Source organism: Podarcis bocagei (genome assembly GCF_964188305.1).
Source record: "Podarcis bocagei genome assembly, chromosome: 1".
Classification (NCBI taxonomy): domain Eukaryota; kingdom Metazoa; phylum Chordata; class Lepidosauria; order Squamata; family Lacertidae; genus Podarcis; species Podarcis bocagei.
In genome coordinates this window covers 70,783,298-70,799,833 of record NC_138125.1, presented here as the reverse complement: position 1 = coordinate 70,799,833, position 16,536 = coordinate 70,783,298, and the positions used below count along the sequence as shown (strand labels likewise).

Genomic DNA, 16,536 nt, shown 5'->3' with positions numbered 1-16,536 from the left:
ACGAACCCATAAAATGCTCCTTCCTTACAGCAAAACCTGAGAATAGTGTTGTGCTTGCACAGTAGATCTAGAGCTGCTTTAATGGTCTCATAGGGATCTTTTGCAAGGGGCAATTCAGAGTCAGCTCAAGACACTTTGCTGCCTGAGGCAAACAGTGCTACACACTGATCCACCTTCTCTTCTTCCCTCCTCCCTAAGAATGCTATTTGTAGGATGCTCCTACAGGGCCGATATCCTATAGGAGTGTCACCACCAGTATCTCATCTGGAGTTTTGGAGTCCATTCTTAGCAATATGCTGATGACACACAACTCTACTCCTTTACATCTGCAGATGTGGCAGTGGATGCGCTGGACCGTTGTCTTGCCTCAGTAATGGAGGCCAGTGGCAAGGGGTGATGGGTAGTGTAGTCCAGCAACATCTGGAGGGGCACAGCTTAGAATACCCTTTGTCAATCTCCCGTTGCGTGCCTTTTGTGTGAAAAGCTATGAGCCTGTTATGCTGCACAGCTGTGTACTCTACTGTTCAGGCATGCAAAATGTGTTCCATGAAGATGCTTAGTGATACGTGGGTAGCACCCATTAGATTTGCAGGGAGCTTCTGCATGTACATTTGTATACAATTGGGCACAGATCAAGGTTTTGCTTTTCTCATTTAAAGCCTTAAAGAACTTGGGACCAGGTTACCTAAGAGACTGTGCCATTCCTATATCTCTGCCCAGCAGCTGCACTCCTCGGATGAGGCCCTGTTGTGGGTGCCACATGCCCCAGAGGTGTTCTTTAGTTTGTACTAGAAATTGGGCACTTGGCAGCTCCAGCACTCTGGACTCAATTACCAGCTGCAATTAGAAAGGCAGGACCTTTAGCCCCCTCCACTGAAGACGTTTTGTTTAGGATGGCAACCCAGCCATATATTAATTGTACATCTGTAGAAAAGGTATTATTGATTTTAGACTTTGTAGGAGTGGCTTTATTGTTTCAGAGTTTATAGAAATGGCTTTCTTGTATTTTTTCAAATTTTATTTCATTTTCAGCCCATTGTGTGCCGCTTTGACGGATTCGGGCTGTGAAGCAGTTTATCAGCTTGTTCAACACACACACACACAATAATGCTTTGTCCCCATGCATAATTGGGAATCCTACCTTTTCTATAGGCATTGGGTCTCCCTGCAGATGTTCTCATGAAATTGGCATAGGAACATAGGAAGCTGCTTTATACTGAGTCAGACCATTGGTTCATCTAGCTCAGCATTGTCTGCACTGAGGAGCAGCTTTCTAGGATTTCAGGGTAGTCAGGCATTGAACCTGGGATCTTCTGCCTGCACTGCAGATGCTCTTCCATTGAGCTATGGCTCTTCCCTATCTGTGTTTACTGAACACCATCTGAATGCTTGAACAGGGCCATAGTTAGTGCATTTTCTGTCCTGCCTCTATACAATGGCTCAGGGAAATAAAAAGGGTGTGTGTGGGTGTGTGGGCGGGATAACAATACAACCAGACTACCAACTCAGAATATCAAACAAAATATACAGTGTATTTCAGATATTAAGATGGCACGCCAGGCCTGATGCATGCTGCTTATTCAACAGTGGCTTAAAGAGGAGAGCAGAAGTTCTGTTTTGTCCTACAGATGCCTTTTGGATGGACTGTAAGCCACCTTCTAATGTTTGGTTAGCATGTCACAGCTCAGAGCAAGTGCTGCACTATTAGATGATGCCCAGATGAGTTCTATTTTCAGCCATTATTCAGTTGTCCTACAGAATCCACTGAGGAGTCATCAGGCCCTTTTCTGGGGGATGGTCCACGGCTGCCCTATTTCCACATGGAGTGGCAAAATGATAGCATTTCCTTCCCATCACTCATCCTTCCCATCACACAGACCATTTACTCAAGCAGCATGTTAGCAGGATGAGTTTTGACCCTAAGTAAATATCCTCTTGAAAGTCGTTTTAGTTGGTGCCAATGAACCAAACTGCTCATTAATTGGAGCGATGTCCCGTAATGCTCCATTTGTAGCAGCAATTCAAAATCCATCATATGTGGGCTTTGTTTGCCTCCATTCCATTAAGCTGTCATGGGATGCTTCTGGTTTTGTGGCATTTCATTTTGCAAAGCTCTTCAGGGTCAAAAACCCAGGTGCACACAGCTGTCCTTTATAATTATGTTTTCAATGACACACATTAGGTTTTTTTCCCCTCCCCCCCCTTTGGCTCAACACTTCAACAATACCAGCATTTTAATGGCCCCAGGAGAGCTCTGAAATTAACATTCCTTTAAGGTAAATGAGGAAGTTCACTTACAGTATCTGGTGCTCAAATTTCCGATACCTCCTGTGCCTACTAGGTGGAGGATGAAACTCAAATAGTATATACAGCTACGCTTGAGCCCCTTCTACCCTTTAGTCTTTCATTAAGCACCAAGCCTCAGGTCATAGGATGGGTAATTGTTGGCATGAACTGTCACCTTCATAACTATACACACAGTGCAATTTATTCCGGAGTAAGTCACATTGTGTCCAATTTACTCCCAGGTAAATGTAGATAGTTGCAATATGCAAATGGTGGCCTCCAGACCTTCTTGAACTCCAGCTTCCATCAGCCTCTTGGATAACGGGAGTTATAGTCCATCAATATCTGGAGGGTGTGGCACACGTCCGATCTACTCCAGCCTGTCACTTTAAGATCAGCAAATCACTGTGGTCATCCATCTTGTTAAGCATGCCTTCCCTTCAATACACAAGTTGAGAAAAGGGTTCATCCTGGCAGAGAGGTAGAGAAATATGGCAGCAATTGCCAGCCCAGCTTCCAACTCCCAAGAATGGTGGATGGAAAGGTCTGTTTGTATGTGTAGAAACCAGACTTTTGCCTGGTTGGATTGTAGTCTACTGTACAAAAATACAAGCTGCAATCCTTTGCACTGCCCAACTTTGCCTCCGGTCTCAACTCCCTTATCTACTGCTACCTTAACATGCAGCCCCTGGAGGGTTTCCCACAAAGGACTGGAAAAGTTACCCTCCCCTAAGTTAAAGTGATGCATCACCTGAGCTCTCCTGCTGCTGTCCAGCGGCGTAGCTGGCCGCTTAGGCGCCCCGGGGGGAGGGGTGCACCCCTCCAGGGGTGGGGCGGTGCACTTGCGGGGCAGGGCATGCTAGAATCCCAGTGCCTGAGCCCCATTCCGCTCCAGCACCCTGTAGGTCTGCATTGCTTTTTTGAGCAGTGTGTAGCCTGCAGCTGGTCTGCCTGCTGCCTCCCTTTCAGCTGTAGAAGGGGCAGGCAGACACAAGCCCCACACGGCCCTTTTGGGCAGCGCAGAGCCTGCAGGCGCCCAAGCCACCACATCACTCCCAGGAGAGATGCATGGCTCAGGCACGGTAAGTGCTGCCCCCTGCGGTGTGGCACCCAGTGCCCCCTGCCCCCGAGCTACGCCTCTACTGCTGCCAGATGTTAAAGTGATTGCATCACAGCTTCTAAAATGTTTTACCTATCAAACAAAATGGAAGCCACAGACAAATCTCCAATGTCCACCCCACTTGCCCGGGGACTACAAAGTGTTTTCAATGATAGGCCGCAATACGGATCTGGTGGAGCACATTCAATAGTGACTCATAAAGATTCCCAGCCATCCCACACAATCTATTAAAATGTCCTCAGAAAGAAAGGTCTGGGTTGTATAAACTTTGGCCTTTCGGTGTCTTAATCTTCTTCATGTTCTCATGTTGTTTTTGATTTGCCTGCAAATGTGTCTAAAGGCTGCTGTAGAGAATTGTGATTCCTTTAAAAAAAATCTTATCTCCTATCTATCATGTGCCTGTTATGGGGATAAATGGAGACTGCTTTTATGGCAAGGAGCCCAAAGCATTATTTCCCTCCCTATTCTTTTGGTGCACAGGCTCACAGTGACAAAGTCTAAACTCACAGGCTCTGAATATAAATGCTATCTTGCTATGCATGCCACCTCGTATCTCTTAGAACCCACCCTATCCCAGAGGAAGGAGGAAGTGCACACAAATGAGCATCCATATTCTCTGATTTAGCAATATCCTTGTCCTTTTCCCCATTCACTTTGATTGGATATAGGAATATCAGAAGTTTTAGGAGTGCAATCAGCCTCTTTTTACTACTACAAAATATTAACCCTCTGGTATCTGAATCAAAGTGCAAAAGGTAGAACCAGAACCAGACTCCTCCTCCCCCAAATACAAGTCAAATACATTTTATTAATAATCCCTCTCCATATAGAAATCAGCCCAGTGCCCAAGCATTGTTACTCTGGGCCCAGTATAGACTGGTAGCAGACCCCCCTTCTTCTAACACCACCCAGTAAAGGCCTTGTTTATTTGGAAAAACTGGAAGGCTAATGTAGGGGAAACCTACTGTGGAAGACTTTTGTCTTTTGAGGAGGTAGGTTGACTGGTTTGTATGATTCTTCTTCCCTACTTATTGGCACCTCTGGGACCCACAAGGGATTTTGGTTGGCTTTAATGATTTACTCTTTGTGCTCCAGGGTAAGTAGCAGCAGGATGTGGGCCAGCTGTAGGCTAAGTAATGCAGTTGCAGAGTTGATTAACTATGCTGGCCCCCTAGTTTAACAGGTGGGAGGAATTTAGATATTAGGCCAGCCAGCAGGTGGTCACTAAGTATCTAGAATATATAAATGTCTTAGATGGGGCCTGGCCCCTGGAACTTTGACTTAGGTCCTGATCAGAAGGGTGCTGGCCAGCTGGAGGGTCTCTGTCATTGGGCTTCTGATAACAGAGTGAGAAAGTAGTTTTATTTCGCTCATGCTGTGTTATTAAGCAGTGAACTTCCTTCTACATGTGTTGTTATTGCCAATGGATCCAAAAGAACTCTTGCATTTGGCAAAACAGTTTATCAGTGCGTCTAGGATCTTTAGGTACTTCTACTTTTGTTTCCGATTGCCTAATCTGTGTTTTACACACACACACACACACACACACACACACACACACGCAATCTCTTAAAGACTGGCATCTAGCATCAGTTATTCCATGCATTCTGAAGACCAGACTTCTAACTACTGTAATATGCTCCCATATATTTGGGGCTCTATAAAGCTGTCAGGGTCCAGCCTTGCCCAGACCTTGGACCCAAGGTTCTTTCAGATGAGCAGCAAGTAGAGGAGGAGGCTGCAGGAGCCCTGCACATTGACAACAACCTCGGGGAGCCAGCAGGTTTGAATATCCCTGCTTCTCTTCTGGCTCCTGTATCAGCTCCCTGGGCCACAGCAGCCAGGGAAACAAGAAGCCAAGTAAGCATTTTAGAGTCATTGCCAAAGCTAATTGTATGTGAGGCTACTTGGGAGGGGGGAAATCAAGGAAATGCCTTCTCAGATCAGGGCCTAACCCAAGAGCCAGGTGATGGAGCCTCAAGCTTCTATATCAGCTCCCAGTATGAGCTGATTTGTTGCTGAAGTAACAACAGTCATCCAGGCTCCAGCTTTACTGACCTGGACAGATGGACAAAATCCTATCAGTAGAACTGTCCCTGTGTTCTTAATGCCCCTAATTTCATTGATTGTTGTTCCTCCTGCTGCCACTAAAATGCCACTCCCTCTTGGTTCCTCCTATCTGCACAGGGCATATGAGCAACAGGTCAAGAACTCCAGGACTTGTAGTTCTTGAGAGAGCTGGCAGCTCACCATCCAGAAGGTTGTTTGCTCTGCAGACCTCAGAACAGAGAAACACCACTCATAGGTATGGGGAAATAAGATTGTGTAAACAGCCTAAAGCATGATCCACAGCAGGGGTGGGAAACTACATGCAGTCATTGGGCCATATCCTTACTCACCCTGTGCCCTGCAGGCTAAATTTGACGAGTGGGTAAGGCTGCCCATCTGTCAATCACATGCCATCATAATGATGTCAGGTGACTCACATTTAAGTGCCTTGTATCACACCATAAAAGCCCTGATAGAATCAACAAATTGGAAGGCAGGTGGAAGCGCAGAAAGGGATGTCTACTGGTATGAATGATAAGGACTGAGGTTGTTCCTGAAACAAACATTCAGATATGCATGTGGACCACGCCAGTCTCATTTGAAGGGGGGAAATGTGGATTAACAGCTAAAGAATACTCAGGGGTGGACCTGTCTGAAGTCAGCCCGCCCCTGCAGTATGGCAGCATGTCACATGGCAGGTGAAAGGATTTTATTCATTCCCAGTGGAAAAGCAAAACATGTAAGCCTGATAGACACTGTCACTTTTAAGAAATGCTATGAAAAAGTGGAGCTTGTAAACTTACATTGCATTTGCCTGAGCAGAATTACAGCAGCTGGTTTTCCGCAGAGACCTATTTTATGCAGACTTGAAAACCTTATTGTTGCTGTGATTTTGTAAAGTCTCTTGAATGCATTGAGGCAAATCCCAAATAATACTATTGCTGTAAGAAACAGAAATTGAGTCACTTTGATTTTGTTGTTCGTACAGTATTGAGCTTGGGACTGTTAGCCAAGGTTGCATATGCAGGTAGTGGCACAACTGTGGCACTCTGTCAATTATTTTTCCATTGGGGGGCACCCTCATATTTAAAAACTGATATTCTTTCAAATTCAGGTCATTTCTCCCAAATGGGGAAGGATATGAATTTTAATTAGGCTTAAGCCACCCTGCTTAAGAGGAAATGATAATTTAAAGACTAGTTCAATTTAGGCTCTGTTGGAACTTGAAATTCAATAATTAACGAAAACCTGAATGGATATGTAAAGACTGTATTATTTTAATATTTATTGAATTTATATACCACCCTAAACCCACAGGTCACTGGGCGGTTCACAGAATAAAATCAGAATATAAAACCACAAAATACATAATCAAAATAAAAACAACAACCCAATCGCCCCCCCCCCATTTTAAAAGGGCATAGGATGTCAATCAAATCAACCAAAGGCCTGGTTAAAAAGGAACGTTTTTGCCTGGCACCTTAAGGTGTATAATGAAGGCGCCAGGCAAACTTCCCTGGGGAGAGCATTCCACAGACGGGGAGCCACTGCAGAGAAGGCCTGTTCTCATGTTGCCACCCTCTGGACTTCTCGAGGAGGAAGTGTACAAAGAAGGGCCTCAGAAGATGATCTCAGGGTTTGGGTAGTTTCATGTGGAAAGAGGTGGTCCTTGAGGTATTGTGGTTCTGAGCCATTTGTGGCTTTATAGGTCAAAACCAGTACTTTTAATCGGGCCCAGAAACTAATTGGCAGCCAGTGCAGTTGGACCAGGATTGGTGTAATATGTTCAAACTGTCTGGTTCCGGTGAGCAACCTGGCCACTAAATTCTGCACTAGCTGAAGTTTCCAAACCATCTTCAGAGGCAGCCCTATGTATAACACATTGCAGTTGAGGTTACCAGAGCATAAACAACAGTAGTTAGACTGTATGCAAAGGTAGAGATATGCTAGTTGCATTTTGGCAGTTGATTGAAGCTACTGCTATATATTAGTAAAATAATTTCCCCATGAACAAGGATGCAAAAAACAACCACACATGAAACATTAGCTTTTCTTCAATTTCCCTGTCTTACTTTAGATCCAAAAGGAGCACTAATCTTTTCAGTGCTCATTTTAGAACTCACTGGCTAGTTTGCTGCTTACAACACACCTAAGTAAAAAAATATGGAATACTTATTACAGCCTCATGATTTCGCCGCCCTGCCCATTACCCATGTATCACAGTAGTTACAAATATTGCTAATAACTGCTGAGATGCTTGATGCTATCAACAAGAGAACAAAACTGCAGGCATACCATTAGTTGCAACTGCTATCATAAAAATGGTTGAGTATATGAGATATCAGAAAGTTAGTTCTTTCAGTGACAGGAGCCTGAGTAGGAAATGACATATTCCACAGAACCAATTTTTTGGCAGGTCTTAAAGTTTTTTCCTTGGGAAAACAATATTTGATTTTTCTAAATAACGGTAGTAATTTGTCAAAAGAAGGAGAGGTGTGTGCTACACAGAATGGCCTGCTTTCTAGGAAAGAAGGACAAATTATGCATTTGCAGGGAGGAAATGAGTTTTTCTGAAATGTCTTCTAGGCCGATAGAAGCGGGGAATGCTTCCTTTACAGGTAAAAATATGGAAATTAGAAATAGAATAGCTGGATAGTTATTAAAGCATTTCTTTCTAACAGGGAATTTGTCATGAAGCTTTTAGAAATCATTTCTGAAGTATTTCTCTCATCTCAATATTAGGGCTGTTGTTTTTCAAATAATGCAGTCTTTGATAAGCACCGTGTGAGGAGAATCACACTGAATTTTACCCTTGTGCTCCCACACTGAACCAAAAGCTGTACTATGCTGGGGCAAAGACAAAAGCATGGAGGGGGGGGGGGAGAATGACCATGTGACAGAGGAGTGGCCAGCTTACAGTGCAATCCTAACCATGTCTACTCAGAAGCAAGTCCTATTGAATTCAGTGGGGTATACTCCCAGTTAAGTGGGGTTAGGATTGAACCTCTGTTCAGTATCCTATCTGCCATCCTAGGATCAGTGATTGGCCCTTGCTCTTGTACACTGTGGGACACCCAAACATACTACTATGGCCAGTGTCACCCTCGCAGAGGAACCCAAACAGGCAAGCTGGAGGATGCTGATGCCTGTATGAATACCTCATCGTAGCAACCACAAGTTCCAACAGGTGTCTCAAACTTCAAGTTGCATAGTAAAAGTCTATTCATTTTGGCTCATAGACCTGTGAAACTGTAGATTCACAAGTAGCAAGCGGGCGCAAAGTACTTGATTAGGGGCAATAGTTACAAAAGAATAAGCACAAAGGGGACTTTTTAAACAAACAACACCAGAGGCCAAGAAGCGCAAACCCTATGAGGAATCTCAACCTGGTAGCTGCAACAGAAGGTGAAAGGAGATAAGCAATAGAGAGAGGCCCACCATGAAGGTAAACCAACTCACACTCCCCCCCCCCCCAGAATAGACTACAGCCCAGCGCGGGGGGGGGGGGGCTTTGGTGGGGACACTTTGAATTAGAATCTGGCAGGTGATCCAGTCACCCCCTGCAGCCAGTTGGGAAGGAGGAGGGGGCCACCTCCATTCCTGAGGAACTGTGCCAGGCTGCAACTGTTGCCCACCCTAAATGGGGTAAGCAGGTTTTTTTGCCCACAGTTTTATGCTGTGTTATATCAGAGAATTGAAGGTGGCATTGCTACCTGTGGTATGCACAATCATCCCACTATCATTTTGGAGCAACAAGGTTTGTATATAGTTACAGGTAGGTAGCCGTGTTGGTCTGCCATAGTCGAAACAAAATAAAATAAATAAAAATATATATTAAAAAATTCCTTCCAGTAGCACCTTAGAGACCAACTAAGTTAGTTATTGATATGAGCTTTCATGTGCATATCTGAAGAAGTGTGCATGCACATGAAAGCTCATACCAATAACTAACTGAGTTGGTCTCTAAGGTGCTACTGGAAGGATTTTTTAATTTTTTAAATTTTGTTTTATTCTGTTTCAAGGTTGTATAGTGCAGAGTTGTCAACCTGGTCCTTATTTCCCACTAGTGGGTGTTTCAGGGTTCTAGGTGGGTGGTAGGGGGTTCTATGGCACAAGCTGAATCCTCCTTCCATCGAGCACTGGTGGGCGGCAAGAAAGATGCATTAGTGGGCGGTAGGTATAAAAAGGTTGACTACCCCTGGTATAGTGATTCTAAAACCTGCAGACTCTAGAATGTCTAGAATGGACATGAAAGAAATACGTGTCTACAGTATTAAAAATGGTGATGCCAGTGTCTTGCCATTTCAGCTCTCAACGTTTTTAGCCTTTGGTGAAGCACTGAAATACTAAATCTGCTAAACAATTTGGTAACGTGTGTGTATGTTACTTTCGGGTTGTTTTAGGATTGGAGGAGCAATATGGCATGCTGCTATGAAAATGAGCGCATGAGTCACTTTCATTATAGTAAAATGAGAAAAGAAGATTGACAGGCATCAGAACATGCAGTCCTCTGCAGTTCCACATTAGCTAACAGCATTCATGGCTGGACAAACATTAAATGGCCATAAAAGTACTTTGCCTATTTATATGCTTATACCATCTGTTACATATTCAAATAAAGTGTAGTGTTACCTCCAAGATAATTAGATTTTCAGGTAGCATAACAGTTCTAAAGGCAGATTCATAATATTAATTGATGTCTACTAATTAACCCTTAGGATAAGCCAATCCTCCTCCTTGTTCTTTTCGCACATCCCTGCATAATGAGTGTTTACTTTTTCTGCTCTTCTACAAAGAGTATTTCTAGATGGAAGAGCAATATTCTAATGCATTTTCATACTCGTAAGACAATTCCTATTTAATCAACCTGAAAATGAAAGCATAGCTTTAATTTCAGATTCAAAGATCTTTCAAATATGCTAACTGAAAAGTTGGGGACACACCCTATTGGAAGTAGTGATTGTGAAATGATTAAAAGAAATGCCCTGATCTGTTCTCAATCACCTCTTAACAATACCTTTAGAGGCATCTTAGTCTCTTCCTGATCTTGTTCAGCAACATCAGATGATCTAATCCATGTCCAAAGTCCGTTTTGGGGGCCTAATCTGGCCGCCTGTTGGTCGATTTAATCTGGCCCCCATAAAAATGGCTCAACAACTTCAATCCTAAATCTGGCCCAATTGCCTTCTAAACCCATCCCGCGGATGGTCCGGGAATCAGTGTGTTTTTACATGAGTAGAACATGTCCTTTAATTTAAAATGCATCTCTGGGTTATTTGTGGGGCATAGGAATTCGTTCATCCCCCCCCCAAATAGTCCGGCCCCCCACAAGGTCTGAGGGACAGTGGACCAGCCCCCTGCTGACAAAGTTTGCTGACCCTTGTCTAAGCCACATCTCTGGTTTCTTCCCATGCCAAGGGCAGAGCTAGTGCAAAAGGGTACAATAGTGTGGTCTCCTGCCTTATCATGTGGCTTCAGACTTCCCATCTTCTCAAATAGCACTGGATGGAGTCATGCTGTAGCATCTTCCACACTGTTAAAGGTGACATCAGAAGAAGCTGTACTGGCCATTGGTCTTTTAGAATTCACATGGGATTATCATGGACTGTTTCTCTTGGATATTGTGTGTGGCTAATGGGTCCAGCTTTTCTCTCTCTCTACACACATGGATGTATAGATATACAAACTCAAGATAGCAACTTGTGTATCTGACAGAGCTGGCTCTGGTCTATATAAGCTTATGCCACAATGAACAATTAGCCTTTAAGGCACCGCAAATTGTTATAACTTTAGGACTGTTTACTGTAAATATTCTTCCTCCTTTTCAAATGGATGTTGGCAAAGCAGAACAGAAAGAATGGGTAGTTTCATTATATACATTATGCTGTTGACATTTAAGAGCAGTATCCAATCAAAGTGAAGCACATTTGTACTATTGAGCACGGGTCCTTCTCTCCCCTCCTTAACTGTAGTCTCTATTGTATACAGAGGCCTATTAGAAGGAATTTTTTTTTTTTTACTTTATTTTATTACATTTACAAATGAGAGATCTGCTTTGCCATATGAGATACACTAGAACTCGAGTCCTCTAAGTCATTTTCTGTTTTTAGACCTTACACTTTGAGCATGATATTTTCTTACAACGCAACGTCTTTGCTCAATGGCCTTTTCACTCATACACATGAGCTTGTTGTGTGTACAGTTAATGTTAATGTCCCTTGAAGGAGACCCTTCTACCTCCTTCTCTGGCACTGAGGCTGAGTTAGTGTGCCAGTGATAGAAGGTGATGCGTGATTGGACTTGTGTCCTGGCTTTTGCTAAAATGACCAATTATTGGCTGCTCTTCAGAAAGCAGCAAGTCTTGATAGCTGTTTGCAGTGATTAGAGGGAGCAGCTGTTTTCTCTGGCTTAGTTAGCCCAGCTTTTAAAGGCAGCCCTTTTGTCTCTCTGCTTGGGTTAACTGAACATCTTCTATGGTATGGCTAAAAGCAACAAACAAAAGTGCCGCAAGATGGGTGGGGTATAAATGATAAATTATTATTAAGGCTAACACATTTATTGTGGCATGAGCGTTCATAGGTAAGATCTTCCTTCATCACATGGATGTGTCATCAAGTACACATCAGAAGAAACAATCTCCTGGCCATGATGACAGCTTGTGCCACAGTGCATTTGCTAGCACCGTACTGTATGTCACACAGGAGGTCCATGGTCAGATTTCATAATTTCTGTCTTTCTAAGATTATGTTGGAGTGGGTCTACAGTAAGGGGTGCTTAGTCTTATCTCACATTGCTTCCTCAATGAAAGTTGGTTGTTGAAGCTGCTATTAGTCCTTTTGGGGAAGCGGGGGGGGGGAGTACCCAAATTACAGTGATGCCCCGCAAGACGAAATTAATTCGTTCCGCAAGTTTTGTCGTCTAGCGAATTTTTCGTCTTGCGAATCACGAAATCCCATAGGAATGCATTGAAAATCAATTAATGCGTTCCTATGGTCAAAAAAAGTCCAAACAAAGCCAAATTTGGTACAACAACAGTTTATTAACTGCTCTTTAAAGTCACACATACTGTAAAGAGCAGTTCAAAAATTGAAGGGAAAATAAATTAATTTTATAAACAAAACATGTCTTTGTTTTTAGACAAAGGAAACAAAGCCGCGAGACGTTTTCGTCTTGCGAAGCAAGCCCATAGGGAAATTTCGTCTTGCGAGGCAAATCGAAAACGGAAAAACCTTTCGTCTAGCGAGTTTTTTGTCTTGCGAGGCATTCGTCTTGCGAGGTACCACTATAGTAGTTGTAGAGGTATTGTTTCATATTCCCCAATTGCATGGTGAGCAAGAGCAGCATTTGTGTGCCCAGGTACCATGAGCCCATCACCTCTCAAGGCACCGCTTCCCAAAAGACTGCTTGTGACAACATTGTATGGTTCAGATTAGGCCACAGCTTTATTGGTTACAGATGTAAGGAGTTTTGCATGGGCATTGGGTTATAATCAATATCAACCAACTTCTCTGCTGGATGATCCACCAAAGGGTCAAGCCAGTGTCAAGAAGATCCTGTGATATACATCAAATAGGTGTGACCTCTCCAGGATCACTGTCATGAGGAGTACTATGGCCCTAGTCCACTGCCTGGGTGTCTGGACAGAAGCACCTCCTCTAGGATCCCCTATTCCCTTGGAGGTGGAGGCAGAGCCTTACAGCCTTCCTTCCAACCATGAATAAAGTTTCACCCAATGCCTTACCTACCAAAGTTGTGGCAATTGCTATGAGTTCAGCAAAACCCCCAAGGTCCGCCAATAGACCTGGTGGGAAAACTATAGGGAGGGAGGGTGGGAGAACTGAAAAAAGGGTGAGAGGCAGCCCTGCTTTATCCCTGGGAAGTGGACCAGCTCTTCTCCCTGGAATGAGCCCACCCTTGAGCCTGCCTACCATTGATCAATCCAGCAGGTGAGCCAGATTCAATTTTCCAGCCGGAGGAGAGGGGTAATATATCTCCTAAAAGCTGAATGATCTGAAGTTGCAGCTGCCATGGCAGACCATTCTACAGCGCCACACTAATGATTAAGGTAAGCAGTATTGCCAAGGGTAGCTTTCTGTTGGAGACTTAGTTTTTGTGACATTTGGGTTTATATATGGATAGGTTGGTGGGGACAGCTTAAGCACTTCTTCAAGCAGCACATCCACTGGCCCTCATCAGAGCCACTGAAGGTCACCCCCCACATTTTTCAGTTTACACTGTATCACTGAGACCAGGGTGGATAGAGGGGGTGCTGCTACGAACTTCCCCAGATGTGTCTACCAACACTATTGGTGCAGCTTCTGCGTGATTAAGAAGGCTCTCGTATCTCTTTTGGGAGTGTGCTTATTTTGGCTTTGCTCTGAGCAATGGCTGTAGTACTATTGTAGGGAACCAGAGGAACCAGTTCAAACTAAGTATGCTCCCATCAGGAGAAACCCTGGTGGCTCCTGCCAAATAACCTTTCCACAGGCAGTAGCTGCTGCATTGGCAAATTTCCCTGAAACGATCTATTTGCATAATTGGCCATGTAAGTGCAAGCCTAATAAGTCCCCCAAACCTCTACCATTGTCTAATGCAAGCAGATACTCATGGTAAAGACCAAATTATCCAGCTGGAAAAGCTTGTCAGAATAAAAATCTCTTCAACTCTTTCCAGAAAGTGAAGATAGCTTGCGGTTTTCCTCCCAGATCAATCAGGACCCTCATGAGAAGCACCAGCTAATGTTAACCCAAATTAAGCATATTCTATTTTTGAAACTTGATTGTGATGGTTTTTCAAACCCAGGGTGGTGAGCAGGCTTGGCTTCACAGCCACCCCATCTGCACCTGAGCCTAATGATCTCTTGATGAGAGAGTACCCTCTTATCAGTGTCCATGCATTTGAGTGGACCAGCCACCTGCTTCTCATTTGCTGTGAGAGAAATCCTGGATTCAGCAGTTCATGATGATACTCGAGAGACTTTTTCTCTTTGTCCACCCTTCCTTGGGACAGGTAAATATTACCTTATCCTTGTCTTTACTTTTGTCATTTCCCTAACCTCAGGGTCTCTCAGGAGGGTGTTTCCACAACCATAAAGGCAGCTGCAGTGAAACCTTCTCTGGAGGAATCTTCTGTCTCCCTATTAATGCTGTTGCAGTCTGGGCATCTAAACTGTGTTCATATTAGCATCCAGCAGTTTCCTAGGTTTTGTTTGGGGGCTGGGTTTTGTTGTTGTTTTTTCTCTCATTTTGTATAAAAGGATCTAGAGACCATCTGTCCTTCTCATTGCTGAAGCACTGGATCAGGGTGATGGTGGTGGAGAGGAACACAAAGCATTTGGCAGCCTCAGAGCTATCATTTGATGCAGCACTCACTACTATAGTTGCTAATGGAAACCTGAGTTCATTGACACTGGCGGGACCTGCCTCCTCTGATGCTAAAAGCCTATTAATCTGTCAGGCAGCTGATATACCTGATAAACTATGCTTTAACGCACCTGCTACCAGGTGGTGGGGAGTCTGTTATGAGAATAATATATATATTCTTTGGTCATGCAGGAGTCTGAAAATGGCTTCCTATATTTGTACAACATCCTGGAGAGGTGAAATAAAACTGCCACGGCAAGCTATTGAGCACCGAGGCACACTGCAAACATCCAATTTAATCAGTTCCACTGGGACTTCATGGTTCCTGCTACATCAGTCTGTACTGGTGAACCTGCTGAGCATTTTATGGGCAAATCAGCATGATTCTCTCCTTTTTTTAATACAGCTTCCCATTCCTGCTCTTAATGGCAGCCATTGTAGTCCTAAAGATGGATGAAACGTGTTTGTATTCCAAGCAGAGTTCTGTGCAGAATGATAAGGTTGGCTATGCTACGGTGAACCTGCTATATCATCACAGGGTGGTTGCCCTTGTCCAAAAAAAGAAAAAAGATCTGAGCAATCAAAGATTTCTCACAAAATCAAGCATTGCCTATTAATTAGATTGCCTAGTAAGTGTGCCTACTGCAACTGAGATTTCCCCCCTCCAAATGACTTTGTGATGCTTACCTGACGCCTGTCCACTTCTGGTTTGAGGATTCTTGGGGATTCTCCAGATAGGGTAGTCCTGGAATAGCCTGTTGCAGGATTCTGAGAATGTTAATGTCAGTTTTAAAAGACATGATTCTAGTCCTCATGGTTATGAAGAAAAAGCATCAATGCAGAGCTTTTTTAGGCTCAGAAATTTGGAGGGCAGAGTATAGGTTCAACCTCAGTTAGCAAATACAAGATATGCACTGTGCATTGGTTCTTTCTAGAGTCTGCTGTCTTCCCTTTCCCTACACATGAATTCAGATAAAAATTCACCCCAAAACCTTATCTCAGCTGCTAGCTTGAACATTTCACATTCTACAACACTCAAGTTTACAATACATAAGAAAATTGTTTGCAAGATGAGCGTATTTTAAACACACACACACAATCTAAACTCCTTGTTTACATTTCATCGTGTGGCCAAGTAGGGCTTCACATTTTCTCAATACGTTGTGAGTAAAATGAATTCTATTTTCCCCTACTCCCAGGGTAGAGTTTTAATCTCCTAACAGCTCAGCAGAGTGGAAAGCAGACAGAATCTCTCTGCTGGGTCGCTGCTATTCCATGTCAATCACAGGGTCATCTGACCTAATGACAGGAAACAGTGAGCAAGCTGCTTTTTCCTAAGACCAGTGGTCTAGAGTTGCAACATAGAATATATACTGTAATTAAAAGTTGAAAAAAAGTGCATATTAAGGGCAGTATCCAGCTAATGCAAGGATTTACACTTGTGCTATGGACTTTCCCCATGTGTGCCCCCTAAATCTGTTCTGGGTTTCCATGCAACACACCAGAGCAGATGTGGAGAGGGAACAGGGTACACATGGGGTGAGAAGGGGGGTGGGAGTTTCTTTGCACAAATGGAAACTCTTGTGTTGATGGAGCAACTTAGTTTGATAGTGCCCTAAAACTTCAAGTATGCCATATTCAGATGAACATTGCTGCATATATATGTTTTGAAGGCCCAAGGGCACATATTGAAATCTTAGGAATGATCATGGGTAGAAA

The 16,536-nt window shown here is 43.7% G+C and overlaps 1 long non-coding RNA gene across 2 annotated transcripts in view; it reads left to right on the top strand.

Annotated features, from left to right (window-relative positions):
* LOC308583876 overlaps positions 1-16,536 on the top strand; it is a 149,875-nt gene that overhangs the window by 37,024 nt on the left and 96,315 nt on the right. For both annotated transcript variants that reach the window (XR_014006470.1, XR_014006471.1), the window contains exons 2-3: positions 5,594-5,711; positions 13,399-13,520. This is a non-coding gene — a long non-coding RNA (uncharacterized lncRNA). The remainder of the gene's footprint in view (positions 1-5,593; positions 5,712-13,398; positions 13,521-16,536) is intronic.